This window comes from Ascaphus truei, chromosome 8, assembly GCF_040206685.1.
Source record: "Ascaphus truei isolate aAscTru1 chromosome 8, aAscTru1.hap1, whole genome shotgun sequence".
NCBI lineage: Eukaryota > Metazoa > Chordata > Amphibia > Anura > Ascaphidae > Ascaphus > Ascaphus truei.
The window spans coordinates 87,566,080-87,590,384 of NC_134490.1; the positions used below are offsets into that span (position 1 = coordinate 87,566,080).

A 24,305-nucleotide genomic window follows, 5' to 3' on the forward strand; every position below is an offset into this window, starting at 1 on the left:
AAGTCTCTCTCTCCCCTGGCTTGGGAAAATCAATCTCAATCTCTCCTTAGGCAGCTCCTTCCGGAATATAAAATCTGGTTTTAGATGAAGTCATGACGGTAATGTCGGCAGCGGGGCTAGCATGCTGAGAGCTGCATCTTTGGAAATACTGGTTGTATAGAGGTTGCCCGCAGTGATTGCAAGCGTTTTCCTCTCTTATATATGCTCTATGTAACATTGACTGTTGAATACTGATGTATGCACAACGGAGATCTCCTCCGTCATACACACTACAGCTGACTAACAGACATTGAGCTTTATAGTGAAATAGAGGAATATTATGAGTATTAGGAGTATTATGAGATACTGTGGATCTGAATACTATATTCTATGATTCAACCGCTTCCATGTTTTTGATGCTTTTCTGCTGTGGATTATTTTATTTATTTTTGCTTGACATTTAAGCAAGATCAGATAACTTTGCAATCGCGCTATACCAAAGATACTAGTACTTGAGATCCAGTACACTCCGGACATAGGGGACTGTGATCTAACTCAGTGATGCGCAAACTGGGGGGCGCACCCCTTTGGGGGGGGGTGCAAGATTATTTAGGGGGTGTGCAAGCTGAATGCGGGGAAGCCTGGGGGCGGGCAGAGCTGTGCAAGGGCGGCCAAGCAGCTCACAAGCTACCTGCTGCTGTCTCTGTGTGGTCTGCCTGCAGCGGGGGTGGGTCCTTCCCTGCACACAGACAGCCCCTCCTCCTCCTGTCCCAGTTTTCAGCTGACATGGGGGACTGCAGTGAAAGTAAGTGTGTCTTAATAGTGAAAGTAAGAGAGAGTGAGAGTGAGTGTGAGTGTGTGTGTTATTGAGGGGAGGGGGAGTGAAAGACATATTGAGGGGAGGGGGAGAGAGACATATTAAGGGGAGGGGGAGAGAGAGAGAGACATGGAGAGGTGGGAGACATATTGAGGGGAGGGGGAAAGAGAGACATGGAGAGGTGTGAGACATATTGAGGGAAGGGGGAGACACGGAGAGGTGGGAGACATATTGAGGGGAGAGAGAGACACGGAGAGGTGGGAGACATATTGAGGGGAGGGGGAGAGAGAGACATGGGGAGGTGAGAGACATATTGAGAGGAGTGGGAGAGAGCGACATGGAGAGGTGTGAGACATATTGAGGGGAGGGGGAGACACAGAGAGGTGGGAGACATATTGAGGGGAGAGAGAGACACGAAGAGGTGGGAGACATATTGGGGGGAGGGGGAGAGAGAGACATGGGGAGGTGAGAGACATATTGAGGGAAGGGGGAGAGAGACATGGAGAGGTGGGAGACATATTGAGGGGAGGGGGAGAGAAACTGGGGGGAAGGTGATAGAGAGAGAGACAATGGGGGGAAGGTGAGAGAGAGAGACACTGGGGGGGAAGGTGAGAGAGAGACACTGGGGGGAGGGGGAGAGAGAGACATGGAGAGGTGGGAGACATATTGAGGGGAGGGGGAGAGAGAGACATGGAGAGGTGGGAGACATATTGAGAGGAGTGGGAGAGAGCGACATGGAGAGGTGTGAGACATATTGAGGGGAGGGGGAGACACGGAGAGGTGGGAGACATATTGAGGGGAGAGAGAGACACGGAGAGGTGAGAGACATATTGAGGGGAGGGGGAGAGAGACATGGAGAGGTGGGAGACATATTGAGGGGAGGGGGAGAGAGAGATATGAAGAGGTGGGAGACATATTGAGGGGAGGGGGAGAGAAACTGGGGGGAAGGTGAGCGAGAGAGAGACAATGGGGGGAAGGTGAGAGAGACTGGGGGGAAGGTTAGAGAGAGAGGAACACTGGGGGGAAGGTGAGAGAGAGATAGAGAGAGACACTGGGAGAAGGTGAGTGAGAGAGAGAGATAGAGACACTGGGGGGAAGGTGTGAGAGAGAGAGACACTGGGGGGAAGGTGAGAAGAGAGAGAGAGAGAGACACTGGGGGGAAGTTGAGAGAGAGACACTGGGGGGAAGGTGACAGAGAGAGACACTGGGGGGAAGGTGAGAGAGAGAGAGAGAGACTGGGGGAAGTTGAGAGAGAGATACTGAGGAGAATGTGTGAGAGAGAGAGACACTGGTGGGAGGGAGAGACACAATGGCTGGTGGGAGAGACACAGTGGCTAAACGGAGGGATGAAGATCAGGCAGAGATGGCAGAGTTGAGGGGCTTGGGAGGATGAGTTTGGGGGGCTGAGGGTTCTTCTTTGGGTCAGTGGGGTCACTTCGGAGTATTGATCAGCAGGGGAGATTAATCAGTACCCCCCTTGAGTTTGGTTATGGGGTCCCTGATCCCTGGGCAACATTTAAAATGGGAATAAAAACATTTAAAACGGGAATAAATAAATAACACATAAAACTGGTAGGTAGGAGTGGATAACACTGGGGAAAGGAAATTGGAGAAGAAAAAAAGGGACGGAAAAAAAGGGGGCGGGAGAGGGAAGGGAGGTAGCAAAGAGGTGGATGAATGTCCCCTCAAATGGATTGCCTTTGTGCACCAGAAAAAAAGCTATTACCAGATGCCAGCAAACAATAAAATAAACAGTGATCCAATACTAGTATACTGCCTGCGCGCACGCCTGCAGCCCAAGCGATTTGTGAACTTGGCTGCAGGAGATTGTAGACGCGTGGCGGACGCGTCACAAAGCTGGTTCGCCCTCATTGGCTGAACCAGCTGGCGTGCGCTGACGTCATGTGATTTTGATTACATCAGGCAGGGGGGGCCCGAGAAATTTCATGGATGAAAAGGGGGGCTCGGCATAAAAAGTTTGCTCACCCCTGATCTAACTAATTGCTAGATACATCTGCTTTACGTAGGTAATAACAATACCTCGAAAGGAGATTCCTCTGGTTATAGTTCTGACATTTGACACTTGCACTTTTTTTTTGTATCAATCTTTTTTATTGGCATTGACATTTACAGGTATGGGTACATTTTTGTCAACAACATATAACTGTATAACTTTGATTGTACTGAGTGAATACTGGCCAACATAGTATTTTGATAGTTGAGGGTAAGGGTAGAGGGGGGGCAGTGTGGGAGGGGGGGGGGATAGACACTTGCACTTTTGATATAATATTTATGGTACAAGAGACCAATTCATGTTGTCTGGAGATGCTGGGTATATTTTATACAATTGTGTGAGATTGTTACTATGTGTTAAACAGCTGAATAGTACTAACAACGTTCGCTGAGACCTGGTGTTTTAACAACTATATAGCCATAGTCTTGTAACATTTTGTAAACCCATTCATTGGATACATCCTTCTGATCTTGTGGTTTACCAAGTAAAGTCCAGGTGAGATTAACCCCTTGAGGGCATCCTCACTCTATACATTGGCTTTACGAGGAGCCACTTTTGCTCATAGCACCAGCCCCCTACCACCATCAATTTAATATCACTCTGTATACAGTATATACCCTGCACCTTATTCACTATAATTGTGTTGCATTAATAAAGTGTTATTTATTTTTTTAATTATATTTTTATTAAGATTTTTCAAATATAAATGGGGGGGGGGGGGGTACCGAAAGAAAACAGAGGGGAGAACAACCATGTTACTGTATAACAAAATTCTTACAGTCATCAACAGTCACATTACATTGTGAACAATATTTTATAAACAACATATCATACTCGCCTCACTCTCAGATCCTCTGTTCTATTAAAATCATATCCTTAACCCATATCCCAGGGTTCCCAAACTCTATCAAACTTTCTTGTGGTATGGTTCAGAAATGAGGTGAGTCTCTCCATTAGTTAGACATCATTAACCCTTCTGATGATCTCTCTTCTGGAGGGTGGAAGTGTCTTCTTCCACGCTGCTGCTACAGCGCATCTTGCCATGGTTAGGATATTCAAAATCAATTTAGCTTTATAGTGGTTTACATCATTCATGGGTTTAGCCAGAATAATTAAAACTGGGTCTTGATCCCCTTCACATCTTCTATCAATTTCTGAACTGTCCTCCAATATACAGTATCTGCATAACTGGATAAAACCAACAAAAATGCGCTAGATACCCTGTCTGCCAATAACCCCTACAGCATCTATCAGTAGTCTCCGGGAACATTTGCTTTAACCTCTTGGGAATGTAATACCAACAAAGCAGAATTTTGTAAATATTCTCTTTCGTTACTGTACATATAGAGGTTTTACCTGCATTATCCCAAATATCTTCCCAGTCCTCTCTTGTTATTTCAGTCTGGAAGTCTGGAAGTCCAGAGCCCACTGATCCATATATTTATAGTCCGAAGAATCCTTTTGAGGGATTAAACCCAGATAAAGAGATGAAATCAGACCTTTTTGGTATTTTTTGTTTTGCACAGATCTTCGAATCATGTGTATCTAGGGAATTCCTCCCCATAGAAACCCTGCTGAACAAAATGTCGGGCCTGTATATATTTGAACATCTCAGTTAGAGGTAGACCACATTTTCTCATCAATTCCTCAAAAGACATCAGCTTGTCGTTTTCTAATAGATCTCCCGTCTCTAGAATCCCTTTATGTCTCCAGGTTTCAGAACCCTGACCCTGGAATCCTGGCAGAAACCCTAAGTTACCAAACAGGGGTATAAGTCTGGATGGAGTTGACATAACTTTATATTTCTTTTTTGCTAGCTGCCAGATTTTTAGGGTGAATCCGACTACCATTGTATATTTGGGGAAGTTCTTATTGTAGCCGCAAGAGGCTCGATTGTCAGGGCAAAAATAAGAGGAGAAAGGGGGCACCCCTGTCTAGTTCCATTCTTAATTGTTATTAGGTTCCTCTCCCCTCCTTTAATCTTCAAAGTGGCTGTCAGTGTCTGATAAAAGGCACGGACCCCTATAAAAAGACCCCCAAAAATCCAAATGCCAAACGTTTTATACAGAAAATCCCATCTTATCCTATCAAACACCTTCTCCGCATTCAGACTCAACAGCACTGCCTTCACTTTGGACCTGTTCAATCACATTAACAATTTTCCTTATGCTGTTCTCTCACAAAACCCACTTGATCATAATAGATTAATCTAGGAAGTATTGGGTTCAACTGGTTAGCCAGAATTTTATTATACATTTTCAGATCTGTGTTAAGCAGTCAAAATGGTCTGTAGCTACCACAACATAGATGATCCTTGCCTTCTTTAGAGATCACCACTATACTATATATATAGCTTTCGTCATCTGTGAGGGGATTTGTTTTCCACTAAGAAAATTGTTAAATAAGTCTAATAGATATGGTCCTAAGATTCCTATAAAGTTTTTATAATACACATTTGAAAAGCCATCTGGGCCAGGTGCCTTTGACGGCTTCAATGAGTTAACCACTCTTACTAGCTCTAACTGAGTTATTTTTGCATTTAAAATGTTATGATCTTCCTCTGTCAGTTTCGGAAGGTTGCAATCTTTAAAATAATCCTCTATCTGGGACAGGTCCGGGATTTTAGAATTTGGGGCCGAGTTATCTAGATTATAGAAGTCTGTATAGAATTTAACAAATTCCTCGGCTATTTTAGAGGGATTGTATGTCACTTCTCCTCATTTCATTCTAATAGCAGGGACCAAATTTCTCGACCTAATCCCTCTGAATTTATTTGCCGATAAACTGTCCGCCTTGTTTCCCTTATCACAATTAATCTGTTTAGTCCACTTCAGGGCCTGCTCTTCCTCTTCTAATTGCAAGCTCTTAAATTCTACTCCCTCCTGACTTAAAATTTTATAAACTTTCCTCAACAAGTTTTTTTTTGTGTTCTAACTGTACAATTTTTTCTGTAAAATTTTCAGTGTACATCTGTGTTGCCCCAAATGCGGACAGCCTTTGCGCAGCCGAAGGGCAGCCAAAGGATGTGAGCCGTTGGCTGCCATTTGGTGGTGATGTTAAAGCTGCTCTTTTTCAATCTGAAACTCACGAGACCTTTTATCCCCTTGCCCAATTTTCCAACTCTATTTGTCCATGAAATGTCTGGGAATTGACTGTATAACCTCTGTTCATTTAATGTAACGATGTATTGTTATAACCAGTGTTCGACAAACCTATACATTTGCTCGCCCCGGGCGAGTGGATTTAACCCCCAGGCGAGTAAATATTGGCCCAAGCAGCACACGTTTGGTACTAGGTGGCGAGTAGATTTTTTTGTGTTGCGAGTAGATTTTTTGGTGATTTGTCAACCACTGGTTATAACCCTATGCCCAGGATATTCTTGCAAACGAGAGGTAACTCTCAATGTTTTACTTCCTGGTAAAACATTTTTATAAATAAATAAAAGTTTCAGGTCCGAGGACCCCCGGCTTCCCTAGTTACAGGCCTCCATAGGGGGTGCCTGTATTTCCGGCAAGTTTAAGTGACACGGGAGAAGTAAACTCAACCTATACAGGGGCCTGTACCTCGGAAAGCAGGGAAGCGTTAACTTAGGGAACTTTGTCCTTGAACTCATGCTTATTGCCCACTCCCTGGGGCATCTAACCCCTTCATCTACCCCTTCTACCACCAACACCACACAGGATTTGGCAAAAATGCTATTAGCCAAAGATGAAACATAAACAAAGATAAACACCCACCCCAGGACAACTATGAAGGTGGTATTTGGCCCATGGGGGATGATTAGGCCAACCAGGTGGGTAGAGGGAGGAGTTAACCCCTTCATTACCTTCACTGGTAATTAAGGGGTTAACTCCTCTTGGAAACCTCCCTGCAGACCTAACCACCCACCCATTGGCAACTCCAAGCTTCACCCCCTCTGCCACCGACAAACCAGGCACTGGTATTTAACCCCTTCATTACCTTAGTGGTTAGGCACCAAGGTAATGAAGCTGCCTGTAAATGTATTTTTATTACATAGGATGGAAGCAGGGGGTCTTTGGAGTTGTTATAAATGCAGATCAGCTCCGGAGACAACGGTCTTCAATCCGATGTAGTAACAATATATTTTCTGCTTCATATGCACATCGCGGATCCCATCTCGCCACCCTTCAGGTGGCAAAATCAGAATCTGCCAGTTGTAGCCACGATGGGCATCTCAGAGCTACTTGAATAGCTCGATTTTGCAAAAAATGCGAGTTAGAGCATTTTTTGGACTACCGCTCAGTGTCTCTGAGGGAGAGTGTTTCCGTTTGGGAAGATGCAGTTTTCTTGCGAGTTTGGCATGTAATCAGAGGTTTCTGAATAGCTACACATGCAAACTCACAAGAAAAGTGCTAAAAACTGTCTAAGTCACTTATTGAAGTTTACTGAATAGGGCCCATAGTTGGTTGCAATGGGGATATTTGAAAGGTGAAGGGAGGTTGTTGGTTGACTGGCTAACAAAGGAGTGGAAGGGACTGCTGAGTTTTGGGTGGAGAATTAGGTGAGGAACCAGTTAGGGGGAACAAAGTACTGAAATCTTCATACCCTATGGAATTTGAATATCTTGAATCTGCTTAATAGTAATTTCATATTTATACATTTATTTCATAGAAGTTATTTTATGCTGAAAGAACCAAAGACAAAGAGAATTATAGGTGCCTATTTCACTTTCATTTGAAATTTCTATATATAAATTTAAAACATATTTTCTTTGCTCCCCATAAATAGAAGTTTGGTAACTTATTTACTTAGACCATAACTACTTCTCCTACTGACACGTTGTGTACAGCCGCGCCGACGACTATTCTGAAACTTATCTGGGGCTATCACCAACTAGACTCAGGTGCTGGGTACATGCTGCAACATTTCAGTGACATTTCTGCAGAAAGACTAATGGCCCATCGGATTAACACAGCAGGGGCCCCTGGCAGTCCCATTCAGTTTAATGGATAAAGTAAGAATAAACAGCAGGATTTGCCACGTGGACAATACACTTGGGGCATTTTATCAAAAATCTTAAATACAAAATGAGTAGGAAAAAAGGAATACAAATATGGTTTATAATCTGCTTTGAAAGTCATCACACGGAGCTCACTTTCAAAATAGGGGATATTGGAGAAATCTGCACCTTTAAACAGCTAAGACCCTTATCCTCTTTCCTTGATTTTGACCTTGACTACTGTAATCTTCTCCTGTTTAGCTGGATGCATACCTAACTATCTCCACTTCTATCTATACCAAATGCCCCTGATAGAATTGCCTTCACATAATTGTCCTCTCCTGCTAATTCACTGCTGCAATTTCTGGCCCTGTGTCCACTATAATATTCAGTTCAAACTCTCCTTATGATCTGTAATGTTTAAATCTCTCCCTTTTGATACCATGCAAATAAGCTATGTTATCTCACATTTATAGAACCCTCAGTTAAAGCAGCAAAACGTGAAAATCCTAAATGTTTTTTTTCTTAATAAATCAGTTCTGTAGTATTACTGTAGATAAAATCGTCATTTAAAAAAAAACCTCCTAATACCATTTTTAATATTTTTTTTAATGTTCCGATCATTCTTTGGTTGCTACAGCAACCATTTAGAAAGTCACATACACTTTCTCCTTTGAAACAAGCTCTGACACACAGGCTCTGACACACACCTTTCCGAGCTCTGCCCTTTGGCAGCATGGCATCACAACACAGAACTGTTGCTGTGTTCCAAACAGCAGACTGTCTATTATTCTGGAAACTGTAACAATAATGTGTTACACTTAGTAATATAATGTTACAGACCAGCTGCAGCATTTCGCTGACTGCAGCATGAAGTCAGAAGGCGGCCATTTCGGGATTTTGGCAGATTTATAACAGGAGCACCAAACGATTGCCAGCTTCAGCAAGAATGTAGAATTATACACTGTCACGTGCTTTACATATAAAAATAAGATAAAACAAAAGAAAAGGGGGAATGAAGTATTGCTTCTTTAATTTCGTAAATCACATGGAAATATTTATTTGAACACAAAAAGTGTTACATTACCATACATGCCATAATCAATATTGCCACTTTTTGAAGGTGAATGTAACTACTTGTGTCATTAGCGATCCTAAAAGACTTGTGATTACATTAAAAATATATATCTATGGGGGGATAGAGAGGAAAAGATCCCTTATTCGGTGCACAACCTCTAACGAGAGGGGCCATTATTGGTGCTAGAAATATAGCCGGACCAGCAATCTATTGGTGGATTCTTAAGAATCTGCCAACGGATTGCTGAATCCGCTGATTGGATTGCTGAATCTGCTGATTGGATTGCTGAATCTGCTGATTGGATTGCTGAATCTGCTGATTGGATTGCTGAATCTGCTGATTGGATTGCTGAATCTGCTGATTGGATTGCTGAATCCGCTGATTGGATTGCTGAATCTGCTGATTGGATTGCTGAATCTGCTGATTGGATTGCTGAATCCGCTAATTGGATTGCATCCAATGGCAGTTTGACATTCGTTCATTTCTAGACCTAAGTATTTTGAGTGTTAAGCATCAGTCCCATTTTCTTGTATGCTTAGGTAGAGACATCAGCGATGGTTTGAAAATCCGCTTCTAGGTGAGCTACTACAACATTGTAAGTGCAATGGAACTTAATGATTGTCTCAGCATGGCTCAGTCGGCTGAGGTTAAGCAGCTTGTCATCCATTTCATAGCTTAGCTCCTCTCTACGACTGGAATCTTGTTGGCAGTCAGATGTACCATAGCATTGCGTTAAGGAATAACGAGAAGAGTGTTGGGGAAGTGGTACAACAATGCTTGGCTCTTGTCTTGTGGTGTGTGAGGCATCTTTTCCCATCTGAACAAGGGTCTTTTTAAACCAAAACATCATGGATTATCATGACATTGGGATTTGATTCTATATGCCCCTCTGTACTGTACAAGACACTGGAGATAAGTACTACAAATGGAACATATTACCTTTGAGATAATGCCTTTTGCTCTCCATATATGCTAGATTGTAATTTTGGGTGCATAATAAATGCTTTTCAGCTTTGCAGGAACAAAAATTGCTCTTAGAGTTGTCCGTAAGGGTCCTGATGTTCCAGGGTTTGAAATTGATTTTCTGAGTTTGTTGATTTTGATTGGGATAAAGGTGGTCCCACTGGACATGGTTATCCAGTCGGAAGAAAGGTATGAAACTACTGTATGTCTAGAACAAATTCACAAAACATATATGGCAATGAGTATAAAGTTTAAATACTTGACTAATAATAGTAATTACTTGTTTTTTTAGTTAAACCCTTTGGCCAAAGCGTCGTAAGCCTGCATACCAAATGTCAAGGTAAACCAAAAATGCAGGTTCTAACACTAAAACTGTAAACCCTTCCTGTTACCTCTGTATGAGGGGAAGGAAATGCAGTGAGTCCTGTCCATTCAGCAAGTTGCCAGAACCTCCCAAGTTAAAAAGGTGGGAAGGGGGTAGGGCACCTTTTCTACCTCCATCCCCAAGTGGGGTAAGAAGAGTGGATCATGAAGAGAGCTGCTCAGTGGCAATTACAGGGGTCGAATCATACTCCTGCCTCATCCAAGTGCTAGACAACCTTCTTGTAACTGATGCTTTCATGTTAGTTCATGACTAGAAGGGCTTGAAGAATGTGCTGGAAGGTGTTGTTTGCTGTGCAATTAGTACATAATGTGTTACATTGTTCCAATGGCAAGGAGAGACCAAGATGAATGAAGGTCCTGTTGCTCTGCAGCCTTTATCTGCATTCACATCTGTTGAGATGCTCTTTCGTCTGATTCACTGGGACTGGGCAAGCTTATCATAGGAGAAGGAGTGGCTCAGTGAGTAAAGACACTGACTGGCACTGAGTTTGGAGCAGGGGAACCTGGTTCAATTCCTGGTGTCGGCTCCATGTGAACTTTATCTCCCTGCACTCAGGCTCCAAAAACATAGCTTGTAAGCTCTACTTGGCAGGGACCTGTGCCAGCAAAATGTCTCTGTAAAGCGCTATGTACTGTAAAACTAGCAGCACTATACAAGAACTTAGCTTCGTGACCAAACTGTGAAGAAAAAGCATGCTAAGGTGTAAGCTTTAGGACATAGCTACTTATTTCCATGCCTGCTAAAAAATACTTAGCCAGTGGGAAGAAAACATGTGAGAATTATAATGTGTAATTTATACTTCCAAATGTTACTAATATTAAAGATACAGCTGTGCTCAGTAAAAATATGAACAATAATATGTGTATACAAAAATGTGTGATAATAAAGAAAGAAAATATCCCATAGAGCAAATAATCAATCAAAATCAGTTAATAGAAAAAAGCTAAATGTCTGTTATTTAGCCTGTGGTCTTTCAAAAGGTCAGATGCTAATATCCAGCTGTGCTCCCCTCTACATACAGAAAAATAGGCAAGAGAAAGCGCATAACACCCATAGCGTAATTCCTTTGAATAAATACAAGTATATAAAACCAGGTAAGTATTGTACGTACAATCAATCAGGTAAAAGGCACATTCACACTTTTACTGGGAAGTGTGAAGCCCATCAATGTGTTAACCATGTCCGAGTGATCTCACCGGCAGACCAAGCTCCAGGGATCGCATTGCTGGTGTCACGTCTAACGTGTATCCAGCTTCACCGGACAGACGGGATCTGCACCTTACACAATCGGCTCCTCCCAATACATTTTGTGACACAGGTGACTTCATCAGGGATAACTTTTTCAGACAGTGAGGTCTGATTAGTTATAGGACTTCACATTAGTGGTAATTGATAAGGTACTGTGATCCAATTACAACGAAATCTTTACAATACAAAGATGAATACGTGTCAAAATAGATCATAACAATATATAATAAAAAAGAAACATTTGTTTCAAAATGTGTATACATAAATTAAAATAAACAAAAGATACATAATATTGGTATACAGATATATAATGTGTGAATTCAAGATACATTTACATTTTTAGAGACACTGGGGGAGTGATATATCCCGTAAATACTTAGAGAATATAAAAATCATCATTTGATTTAAAAAACTCACAATATAATAAAAAAACTCACAATATAATGAGAGCGAGACATTATTATAAAAATAATTAAATTATTATCTGTCTTCAGCCACATTTTTTATCCCATTAGTTTACCAGAAAATGGTATCTAGGGCGACTGAAAAAGAGCCCAAAGGTATAGAGGACAGAGTTATGCGTGGAAACACACAGCCTACAATGTATAAAGCAAAGAATTCTTGATTTACTCACTTATTACTTTTACACCATATGGGCTAAATGAAGATATTGATATAATATTTTTCTTACATTAAGCTGTCGGACTTTTTTTCCTGCTTTGCTTATAGGAAGATCCACATGGTTCTCACCCATTGCATCTCACTAATATAATACATTTGGTAATATTTTGCTGGAGGTATTTTATGCCTTTTGTATTTTAAATGAGTTTGTTTGCACGCACACTGACATTTCTTATTGATCTCTGCTCTTTATACAATGCAAACGTTCTGTATGTCTCCACTTATAAGTCTGGCCCGTATACCTTTCTACTCTTTTTCAACTGCCCAGTTATAGATTTTTTGATTAAGTACTGGGATCAGAAATATGGGTGGAGACAGGTAATACATGCATCATTTTTATAATAATGTTGCTCACAATACTTTGATATTGATTTTATCATGATTTTAATATTCTTTCTTCATACTAAGTATTTGCGGGATGTATCACTCTCCTTGTGTCTAAAAGTTTAATGTATCCTGTATTCACATATTATGTATCTGTATACCAAAATTATGTATCTTTTTTTATTTTACTTTATATACATTTTGAAACAAATGTTTCTTCTTTATTATATATTAATATTATGTATTTGTATACATATGTATTTGGCTTTGTCTTGTAACTTTTTTGTATGTAACTAGTTGCGATGTGATTGGATTGATGTAATTGGATCACAGTGTCTTCTCAATTACCACTAATCGGAAGAGCTATAAATAATCAGACCTTGCAGCCTGAAAATTAAATCCTGATGAAGTGACCTATGTCACAAAACGCATTGGGAGAAGCTGTTTGTGTGAGGTGCAGATCTCTCGTCTGTCTGATAAAGCCAAATACACATCAGACATGACGTCAGCTGAGCGACCCCTGGAGCTTGGTCTGCCGGCAAGAGCACTCGGGCACAGTTAACACACTGACGGGCTCCACACTTCAGAGTAAAAGTGTGAATGCACCTTTTATCTGAATGATTATAAGTACCATTCTTACATTGTTTTATTTACTTGTACAATATACTTCAATGGAATTACGCTATGGGCATTTTGCTCTCTTTCTCCTATATTTATATTATTCCAGTTATATATAGTTACATATTAGATGAGATTGAAAAAAGCTCAAGCTCAAGTTCAACTTCTCTGCTTTCAAATAGATTATTTCAAGTTTGAATAAGGACAAAGAATACGTTTAGATGTAATCAATTTAGGGTGTCCATATACTTCAAAAGTCAATGTTGATGCATTAGTACTCTCTGTACTTTAATTCTATCTGACCTTGTTGAATCATTTAATTTCTATTCACATACCACCTAAAGCAAATTATGTCTTGAGTCCTCATAAGACAGCCATAAAACAAGACATGAATCCTGTGCCGTGACAGTGTAAAGTTGTCTAGCTTCTATTTATGGCACCCTGTTAGTATTTATTGCCAGATTTTAATACAATAATTGTGTGGCACATGATCTTATGGCATGTAGATTTAACATGGATTCTAAAATGTAGTTCTTAGCTAGGCTTGTAAAAGCAAGGTCATTAATATTGTTGAATTACTTAAGATTGTGTCTTTGGCCCCTTCCAGTATTAGTATATTAAATAAAATCTTCGTGTTTCTCAGTGGTTTTGAAGTGCCAGCAGACTTAATACAATATTCTATTTTCACTAATGCCGAAATAAAGAAATGTACCTGTAATGCGTTTTGAGGCTTCTTGCCACTTACATATGCTTGTCTTATAAGTTGTAGATTAATTACTATTTATTGGGCCCTACTTTATAATAGTTTCTATTTAGACTATACATTAAATAAGTTATGGTGGGATAAGGGGTGCGTGGCCAGGAGGCTGAGCGTGCTAGTCGCAGTTTGCTCTGCTCCTCAGGAAACTGCCAACTAAGCCTGGGAAAACCCTCAAGATTGGGAGGAAAAAAACCCAAAACACTTCCCACGGACTGGTACAAGCAATAGTACCTTTGAGCTCCCCCGACTGCAGCTGGACCTGGCTCTGTGACTACCGGATCGTCCGCGGGTCCCCCTCTGCCTCCCAGAAAATTGTAAGATGGCCACTGGGTCCGGAAAGCTGCAATGAGTCCTGTCAGCAAGACCCCAAGTGGAAAGAGGTAAGGGGGGACCTCCCGCATTATAACACGACCAGGAGGCGGAGGTATGCTGTAGGGGACAGAGGGGTGGTCGCCCGCCCCCCTCTCTTATAAAATACCTCCATGCGCCTGCTCTGCGGGAGTAGCAAGGTGGCACCGGCTAGATCATAAACCACGGCATATTATTGATCGGAGGAGCGGCGAATCCAGTGCGGGGCCCTGCGAGCTCCGTGAGGGAGGAGGTGTGGGGGAGATCCACCCGGGAGAAAAAGATCCTCCAGCGGCCCTGCTGAGGGGGTGGATAGCAGCCATCTTGGTCCATCCAGCCAGCACAAGCACACTTCATCGGAATAAAGAAAAGACAGAGTGAAACCGAAAGCGAAGAGCTGGAAGAAAGTGTTATTAAAGATCTTTCCCTCCCCTCCAACTTATCCTTACTGTGAGCCCCAGCATCTTTTACAAACTTCCCACTGGACCCAGTGCAATCCCTAAAATCTGCCCAGATGAGAGGGGGAAGATCTAAGTACCAAGGAACAAAGGCTCAATTAAAAGCAAGCAAGGAACTGCTAACAATGTGTGTGTGATCAGGTCTCCATAGGAATGAGGGGGCCTATCTCAACTTAAACATTCTCTTTTTTTTTGTTACATCACCCAAACAAACTCAGCTCTAATCAAAGCCAAAAACTTGCTTATTATTAACAACAAACATGCCACCCACTAAACAACAAAGAAAACTGGTGGTCCAGCGCGAGGCATCCCTCTTCTTTAAAAGACAAAATACCAAAGATCAAGAAGCGTCTATCGCAGGCGAAGACGCAGAGCCAGAACCAGACTCTGAAGAAGAGACAGATGCCCCACTTACCCGCAAAGAAATGCTGGTGTTTGAACAAGAAATAAAGCTCTTTCCACTCCAAGATACAGAGTATCCGTCACAGTATCAGAGAGGAGATTGCGTCTATAGAAGACCACATTGTGGACTTGGAGGAGAAGGTGGACAACATCGCACTTGCCCAAGAAACCCAAGCGCAAGAAATCCAAGAATTAAAAAATCAAGTGAAAACAATTTTTGAAAAATTGGAAGACACGTAGAACCGGTCAAGATTTCAGACTACATGCGGATCAGAGGCATCCCGGAGGAAGTGGATAACTCTCAACTGGCCGCATATCTCACTCGGCTTTTAATGTCTCTGCTACCAGAAACATCGGATGAGAAACTTCAGATGGACAGAGCACATAGGCTTCCTAGACCGAAAGGCCTGGACCCAGCAAAGCCACGAGATGTGATCACACGTCTACACTATTTCCGTATTAAAGAGGAGATATTGAGAGCCGCTAGAGCCACCCCAAAGATAGAGCAAGATAATGTTTAACTCCTTATCTTTCCGGACTTGGCCCAAATCGCGCTGAATAAGCGAAGAATGTACGCGCAGATCACCAACTCACTGCGGAACAATAAAATCCGCTATCGCTGGGGTTTCCCGTGCAAACTATTGTTCACCTATCAAGAAACAATGTATATTCTTTCACCAGAAGAGGGTGAGGAGAAACTGAGATCACTCGGACTACTTGAACCAGAGGACCCGGAGGCCTCTCAAAGACCTCGTCTCTCACCTATGTTACAGCGTGCGACATGGGTGAAAACTCCAACCTCTAGGCAAGCAAAGATCCATCCCACCTGAAAAATTAGAACTGGATACTTACTAAGCACCTATTTAAGATGGCAGGCAAGCCAAAGCGGGGTCTGGACATAAGTTACAAGTGGATACGTTGTTCACTCCAGAAATTTATTTTAAAACTAAACAAAGGTTGCGATATCTGGAGCACATTTATCAACTTGAACTATCCTCAAAGACCAGGACGGTCTTCATCAAGAAGTTACCGAGATTCGCTTCTAAGGTTGTGAAGTGTTCTTGTTCCAAGATTCAGGTTATTTCACCATTCACTGTGGAACTGTTTTCCCAAATTAACTATAGCTTTCGAGACATTTAGAGATTGACAGTCAGTTTGAACTAATCCGAACACTCAAAGGGGTGGCACACGATGGTCTAACTTGGAGCTGTTTTTTAGGTAGAAGTGTATTTTGAACATAGGTTTCAGATAGATATGTTGTCCATGCTAGAAATGGTTTTCCAAAAGTTCAGTAACTAAATCTTTATCATAGATTAAATATTTAAGATTACGTTTTATGCATATTCTTTACCCTGTTTTTTGTCCCTCTCACCTATAGACTAAGTATAAGTGCTGAGATTGCTGAATTATGGCTGCCAGCCGGATCTACTCAATGCTTTTAAAATTGAGAAAAGATAAGGTGATGTAAATAGCTATAATGTTTGATGGCCCCCATTCTTGTTCCCCTGATGTGTAAGATCACACATACAACCCTCCCCGTATTTTTTGGGTTGATTTTGATTTTCGTGTTTGAAGGTTTAGCTCCTAAACAAAGGAGCGCTGCGGCGTCGAGCCGCTAGGCCACTGCCCGCCCCCTTCATGTTCATTTAACCTGTGCATGCGAGAGATTCGCATCACGGGTCCTATTATCGCTTGTCCCCCCAAACATTGTTTTGAAGCCGGGATCCTCTGTTTACTCCTCCCTACCTTGTCTACCCTTCCCCTCTACCCAGTTTTATACGCATTTGTCACTATCGTGTAATAATATATATATCTTTCAATGTATATGTTTCTGTATCAGACTGCTTCCGAAGACTGATGTACCGACTCTTCAAATATATGTAAGTTATCGCTCTGTTCACTTGTATTATATACCTCTGAAACACCACCATGCCGATTAATGTAATATCTCAAAATACGAAGGGCTTAAACACCCCCCAAAAGAGACATATTGCTCTTTCGGAGGCCAAAAGACTGGCGGGAGCTATAATTTTGCTTCAAGAAACCCATCTGAAAAAGGTGGATCAATTACTGCTGTTTAGCGGTGATTACCCTCTAGTCTACCACTCATCAGCTCTTACCAAAAAAAATGGCGTAGCTACACTTTTCCATAAAAATGTTAATTTCAAAGTGGACAAAATTGAAAGTGATCTCGCTGAGAGAATTCTAATTATTACAGGATCACTGGACTCTACTGATCTCACATTAGTCAACACTTAAGCCCCTAACGAAAATCAAGAATTTTTTTTCCAGGAACTAACAAATTGAATACCTTCTGTCCAGAATGGTCTTTTAATCCTAGCTGGAGATTTAAATGCAATAATGGATCCAAATCTAGATAAGATCCCCAGTCTCCCACCGCCACAAAAGACAGTCCCCTCTACTCAGGGACTTGTATCTATGACGAAGGAGTTGTTGTTGTTGTTAGATTCCTAGAGATTAGTAAACAATAAGGTAAAGGATTTCTCCTTTTTTTCTCACCCCCATAATAGTTATTCTCGAATAGACTATGGGCCTCATGCAGTAAGCGTTGATAAGGGAAATATGGCCATGTTATAGCCAAAATTGGGTTTGAGATTCAGTAAGCGCCGATAAGTGCTTCATATCGCCAGGTTTCGGAGCCGATAATTTGGTTATGGCCAGTCGCCTGCCGATAAGCCTGTTTTCGACACTGATCGCCACTTTTTTAAATCGGCTGGATTCAACAAAAAAAAACAGCTTATCGGGGCTGATCGGCACTACGAAATTGAGATGTTATGGCCGATTTCTCCCGCCAACTAAAGTTGGCATTTTGGACGGGAGAACGATCGCTAAGGCTGCCGGAACGGCACTTAGAAAAAAAACATCTTCTGTACATCAATGGAAGTCAATGGAGCGGGGACGTATAACAGTATAGTACTGTTTACGTTTCATTGCTCACAATACAAGGGGGATTTGCATTACAGTGTGGGGGCATTCCCTGCATTGTGTCACAGCTGACGTGTCTTATTTGCATAACATTCGACTTTTACATGTTTTCAGCATTTGCGGGTCACATTACTCATCATGTGATGATGTGGCAAGGGAAAATACTATACTACACTCTTAAAGGAGAACCTCACATCATATCACACATTTTACTCAACTCAGCGACAATTATTTACATGATGTCACACATGTCACACATGTCACACATACACAGTATATTCATCTTCCTTTACATTACACAATGCTTGTAATGTGACACGCATCTTTAAACGTTCATGTACATCTGTATTCTCATGTTTACATATACTTTTGGGTCCTCCCTATTTTCATGACGTCACTTATTGGACGCTCAATCACATTGCATGTTTACATTGTAACCGTTGCATTACAAGCACTTCAACCTAACTTATACACACATGTACAGTAATTCATCATTGGGACACCTTGTAAACTCATTCTATACCAACTATCCTCCTTACACAAATGCATGCATATGCACACGACTATTCATTGTTGCCAACATGTCACAATAACATGGATAATTACACATGTTACACAAAACTTTTCCCACGTCAATCTCAGCCTTTTTGTCTCATTACATGACTGACTCTTGCGTTCACAAGTGTTACATGCATTGCACATGCAACTATTTATTTGCAAGCAATCTTTGTACAAAGCTTCACGTCACATCATTGCCAAATATCATCATTCCCTGCAGAATACACACAACAAATACTTAGAACAACAAGTGCACACAGCTTGCCACAGAAGTACTTTATTATGTTAATGTAACACCTTGCATTTTACTATGTCACCTGACATCATCACATACCTATTTAAAGGACGCACATTACCTGCTCATTCACAGCTACTCATTTCAAAATGTTGCGAATGTTTAGGAGACGGAGGAACATTCTTTTCTATGACATGCTTGATGATGAAGACAATCATATAGGGCAAGGGAGGGACACACCGAGGGACAGTGACAGTGACGCGGATACGACAGGGACAGGGAGAGGGACAGGCCGAGGGACAGGTAGAGGGACAGGAGATCAGAGGAGAAGACAGAGGAGACAACTTGTGCCTCGTCCGCGTCTGTACAGGGAGAGAACCCTGTTAGATGGGATGAGTGAGGAGGAGATTGTAAGTCGCTATCGTTTGAGTTCAGCAGCAATCTTAGCTCTTTATGAGGAGATAAGGGGGGATTTAGATTTTTTCACAGCCAGAGGTCGTGCAGTCCCTGGGCTTGTTAAAATGCTGTGCTCATTACATTATCTTGCTTCCGCGTCATACCAGACAACTGTGGGCATAGTGGGCGGGGTCTCGCAATCTACATTCTCGCGGGCCTTGACCCAGTTTCTCTATGCACTCAATAGACGCGCTAGGAATTATATTCATTTTCCTACAGAGGCGACAGAGTGGCTGGAAGTCAGGACTGGCTTTTATAATATAGCAGGGATACCATGTGTGCTGGGTGCAATCGATTGCACACATGTTGCTTTGATTGCACCTAGTCAGAGTGAGCATGTGTACCGCAATCGGAAGCACTACCATTCACTCAATGTACAGGTGGTATGTGATGCCACGATGAGGATAATGCATGTGGTACCCAAGTTCCCTGGTTCCAGTCACGATTCCTCTATCCTGAGGAACTCTTCAGTCTTCCATGCGTTCGAAGAGGGACATTTTGAACCTGGTTGGCTGCTGGGTGAGTACATATTTACATGTTCTAACACAAAACACATGTTGATTTAGGAATGTTGGCATTGTACAATTTGATCACTAATGTCAGCTTATGTGTGCTCCATTCATTATAGGTGACTCAGGATACGGAATTAGGCCGTGGCTCTTGACTCCGGTGCTAAACCCTCAAACTGAAGCAGAGGACAGGTACAATGCAGCCCATATATCTACAAGATCTGTCATAGAGAGGACATTTGGCCTACTCAAGACCAGGTTTAGGTGTCTGGACAGAACTGGTGGGGCTCTTCTATACAAGCCTCAAAAAGTGTCTGATATTATCCTTGCCTGTTGCATTTTGCACAATGTTGCACTCAGGCACAATGTACAGTCAGACCTAGCTGAGGCTTTGGTAGACGAGCATCCCACCCATGTAGCTGCTGAAAATGAACAAACAGCCAGTGGTGGCCAGACACGACAGAATCTCATCAATTCATTTTTTTCTTGTAAGTACAAACTCATATGTTCCTAGTACTACTTTTATAGTTTAATTATGTTATATTAACAATAATGTTTCTTTTTATAACCTTCTGTTAGGACACAGATGAATATGGGTTGCACACCTTTCTTTTCTCTGCTGTGTGCACAAAGGGATGTGGCACCGGTATGTTATTGTTGCACAGGTTATATAATCCCTCTTCAATTGTACTTTAGTTGTGTGTATGTGAATACAACTTGGGTAACAAAGCAATAATATTGTAGCATTGTGTTATTCCTTATGCTAAGACAAAACACATATTATGCCCATAATCATTCATGCTTCTAGTATGCTTACATACAATGTTATTGGTGCAGTGTAACATGTACATCCATATGATGTGTACACCAGGCTGACTTACATTTTGAATGTCATGAAATATACATGGTGTTGTACATTTAACACCAAATACACACTTTGCTGTGTTGTTTACGGTACTGAAGATGGCATGTCAATGTTTGCAATTTATATATTGTTCCTTTGCATTATAGGTATATCTCCAGTATGACTGATCATGGTATGTATATTTGCTGACATCTCTCATAAGATGTGGCTACCTCAATCTTCCTATAATTATTGGAACTAAAAACCCAACATATTGGTTTAAACACAAATGTTACATATATGTACTTTCTGTATCATGTATATGCATTTAGCTACTCTTGAGCTTTCATGTGCATTGTATTACAAAATGATTACTCACATTTCATCACATTTTATGTATGTTTCCTTATAATTTCCATTAATGTAATATAGAGGTGGTTGGAGAAAAGGGGATAACTGTACTTATTTGTTTACTTACGGGAGCACATTCATCACTAGCATAGACACACTTTTTAAGACAACTGTTTGTGTCTCTATCAATTGGTGTAGGATCCATGTATAACACCGACAAATGATAACACCAGCTTTATTATGGTAGCTTATATCATCATATTGACTATACTATGTATTTCTAAACGATTAATAAACACAGTAAACTATAGTTAGTTAGGTTAATGAAATATACACAGAAACGTACTTCATAACATGATGGTGATGTCATATTCAGAACATCATGCATTGGAGGGGACCATAACATCTGGCCAGTAACATTATTTGCTACAGTCCCAAACCATTTTATCTACATACCCATGTAACAAGAGATTTTAAAAATAAATGGCTACTTGGTTGTAAGTGTCCTTTACATTGGGAGAAGGAGTGGCTCACTGAGTAAAGACACACACTGGCACTGATAGTTTGAAGCAGGGGAGTCTGGTTCAATTCCCGGTGTGGGCTCCTTGTGACCTTGGCCAAGTCACTTTATCTCCCTGTGCCTCATGCGGCAAAAAAACATTTGTACGTTCCACGGGCCAGGGACCTCAGGCTGAAACATGTGTCTGTAAATCGCTGCGTACAACTAGCAGCCCTATACATGAACATGCTCATATTATTATTATTATTGTTACATAGTTTCGACAGTCATACGTTCCATTACATATTAGAATACACAAATGTGTTAGCAGAGTGGGAATGGTTGTTATATTTAAAACACACCATGTCATAAAATGTTAGTAGTCATTAAAGAACACTCAATAAAAATTCATGAGGCACTCTTTTGCAACATCATTATGTTAATTAAGTGCTTATGCAATATAGGCATAAGGGTATCACATTTTTAATTGTTTGTTAATAAGCGCTGCAAGCAATATAAAATTAGTTCCATATGTAGTATAGTAGTCGGTGGCTCCTCCTCACAATCATCTCATATAAAGGTAGACTCTTCTGAAATCATACATTGATCCGATTGTATCTTCCCCGACATCTCTGAAATACAGCAAACACATGATGGTCAAAGATGGCACCTTACTAGATATGCATCCGTGACAACGCGTTACGCAGCTCTATATGATTGTGTAGATACACACGTCACTCACTTATATGTTAGAAGTAAAACTGTTCATCAGTATGTAATGTTTCTTTAAATTTGTAGCAGGCATAACTATGTATAAGAAGTGAACGTTGCCTGTATACTGAAAGATGTGCGCGCACATCTTTGTGTGCGCACGCACTTCACGCTTGGCTCCACTAACTGTTAGCGCATGCGCAAAACAAAGCGTACGTTGTGCGTTCAATACATGTTGAAAATACCAGTAAACATAACATCTTTATTTCAAATACAATGAAGACGAAACTACATTCGTTCTAAACGAGTACATCTGTATTCTTTTTAAACAGACGTGTTTGAACAGAAAGCACGGCCGATAACACAATGCGCAAATGCAATACGTGTGACGTCATGTTAAGCCAGCGTGAAACGCACGCTAACACTCCTCCCACTCAATTAACATTCGGCTAACGCCCAGGGTACGCCTACAAACACTGAGCCGCACGCATCACACACTGCAGTTACCGTTACTATAACAAAACATGACAGCCAATAGGCTTTGAGGCGCGCACGTCGCTTGGGGGCGGGACTTACATCACTAATCCTTTTTAAGGACGCCTTGGCCCATGACAAGGGTCCCACGTCATACGTGGTGGACCCGGTTTTCAATGTTGTAGATGTTGCATGATAACAAAACAGGTATGTGTTAGAGTAATGGTAAAATGTTGCTAATATGTTTAAAGGGATAGGAAAGTACGTATATTTATTCCGTCAGCAATGTGTACTACTCTTTCAGGTCCTACTATATTGTATTAGGAAACAATTTGTTTGTGATCGCTACATGTTATGCAGTCTGCAATGTTACGCTGTATCCACGCATTGAAAGTGAAAATGGTGGTTACAAAAAAAAAAAAAATTTAAACGCAGAGTCAACGCATAACGATTGTTATATTTACCATTCTTCTAGAATTAACTCTTCGCCTGGCTGCAACTGGTCGCTCCAGAAATGCAAGCCATTTTCATCCACGCTTAACCCAACCGCTGAATCCAGTATGGCACATATCTCCTCCAGGATGCGCTCATAGGAATCGCCACTGCTTTCTTCAAATAATTGGTCGGGAGGTAGGTTCATTTCTTCCGGTTCCCATTCCAATGCAATTTCAGCTGAAAGGCTTGGTACATAATCATAGTACTTTTGTTCTTGTACAATGTGGGTTTCAGGAATGGAGGCTGCAGATATTGCAGCACGTATCGATTCAAACGGATCAGTAGTAGCGGATACATTGCTATTGCCATTAGGAATAAATATGCCTTTCACGACAATATAAGTGCCGTCTTTCAGGATAAATTGTTTTTCCGGGGCAATCTTCCAGAAACCATAGGTGTGTTGTAGCTTATCCTGGTCACGTTCAAAAAAGTCATTACTTGATAAAGTGAATCTTATTGAGGAATTAAAATTCCGTGCATGCTTACGGTCTTGGTAATAAGGATATTTTGCTCGAATGAAATCATCGATTTGGCGTGTGCTTGCTTTCTGTCCGCGACTGTTCAAGATGGCTTCACAGATCATGTACTTATACCCTAAAAGGGGATTAATATTGTTAACGAATTCATCAGCCATGTCTGAGTAGCACAAAAGCTGTGTGCAGGTCTGTGTTATTTGCTCATCAAAATGAATGTGCTGAATGGCTAACAAACTCCTGTTTTTCCTTGTCAAGGTCAACAAAAGTAACTACTTTGACTCCTTATTTCAAACGCCAATTGGATTTGTTTGTCTAATTGGGTTAACAGTTGTGGTTCGTGATATGGGACTGTGGGAGAAACATTTCTCCTTCTTTTATCTCGTTTGTGAAAAACATCCCTAGACTGTGAATGCGTTCACATAGTGTTTTTTTGAAAACTAACAAAGACCAGTGTGTGAAAATATTTCTTAGCCAGGCATATCAGTAAAAACACACCTGCAAAAAGAAATGTTTTTTCCCCGCTTACATTTCTGTGTGTATGTGAAAGTCTGGTTAACTCCCTGTCTGCATGAGTTTAAATACGTGTGTATATATATATATATATATATATATATATATATATATATATATATAAATATATCTCTTATAAAAATATATATATATTTATATATAATATTTTTTTTTTTTTTTATATTGCAGGAGTACACACAACATTG

At 41.1% G+C, this 24,305-nt stretch overlaps 1 protein-coding gene across 6 annotated transcripts in view; it reads left to right on the forward strand.

Annotated features, from left to right (window-relative positions):
• The window catches only part of PRKG1 (protein kinase cGMP-dependent 1), a 1,423,135-nt gene that overhangs the window by 1,202,253 nt on the left and 196,577 nt on the right, over positions 1 to 24,305 (forward strand). The gene's annotated exons all lie outside the window — the stretch shown is intronic.